The sequence below is a fragment of the Pteropus vampyrus genome, unplaced genomic scaffold (assembly GCF_000151845.1).
Source record: "Pteropus vampyrus isolate Shadow unplaced genomic scaffold, Pvam_2.0 Scaffold3, whole genome shotgun sequence".
Taxonomy (NCBI): Eukaryota; Metazoa; Chordata; class Mammalia; order Chiroptera; family Pteropodidae; genus Pteropus; species Pteropus vampyrus.
The window spans coordinates 2,994,768-2,995,671 of record NW_011888784.1 but is presented as its reverse complement, the minus strand read 5'-3'; the positions used below and the strand labels follow the sequence as shown (position 1 = coordinate 2,995,671).

Genomic DNA, 904 nt, shown 5'->3' with positions numbered 1-904 from the left:
AGGACAAATCTAGCAGTAGAGGCTCATATGTCCCCTTGAGCTGAGGAGAAAGGGTGGGGGATGGTAGTAGTTTGGGACTTCAAAGAGCAGGGTGGTGGGAAAGCAAACAAATATCTGCTGGGCCATCTTTAACAAGGGGACACAGAGAGGACTTTCATGAAGTGTGCATTTCTAGGTCCCTCCCTGTCTATTACACCTAGTTTATATTAAACTATAGTTACCAATGATGACAGCTCCTTTTTGAGAGCAGTGCCTTTTAAACTCTCAGGAGTCTACAGCCATGCCACCCTGAACAAGCTCCATCCCCTCTGATCTCAGAAGCTAAGCAGGTTCGGGCCTGGTTAGTACTTGGATGGGAGACCACCTAGGAAGACCAGGTACTGTAGGTTTAAAAAATAAATAAATAAAAAATAAGGGATTGTAAACTGACAATCCTTGCAATCTGTGAGGTCAACCAAGAGTCGCCTCGCCTAAAAAAAATAAATAAATAAAATAAACTCTCAGGAATATTGCAAATACAAGGGGCTTCTTTGGATATGACTTTTCTCCACTGTTCACTTTGGTGTGAATTCTTGGCTGATTTAGTCGCTGGATGACAAATGTACATGCCCTGTCCTTGAGAAAGGAAGTCAACTCACTTCGAAGCTCTTCAGGGAAACACAGTCTGTATGAGAATTGAGATCAGGTTGCAGATCCCCTAATAACCAATGATAAAATTAATAGATTCATATCAAAAGGGGAGCAGAGATCCTGTAATGTGGAGATCATCATCCCACAGTAGTACTTGCTACGAGAGTCCTTTCAGAATGAGGAGAATTGTTATTAACTCTTAAGAGGTTTATAGTGCCACTCTAGCTAAACTACACGTTTTGTGTTATAAATGTGCAGCTGATTTTCAGACCAA

At 41.6% G+C, this 904-nt stretch overlaps 1 pseudogene; it reads left to right on the top strand.

Annotated features, from left to right (window-relative positions):
• Positions 1-270: 270 nt before the first annotated feature.
• On the top strand, positions 271-389 carry LOC111741500 (annotated as a pseudogene).
• The last annotated feature ends 515 nt before the right edge of the window (positions 390-904 follow it).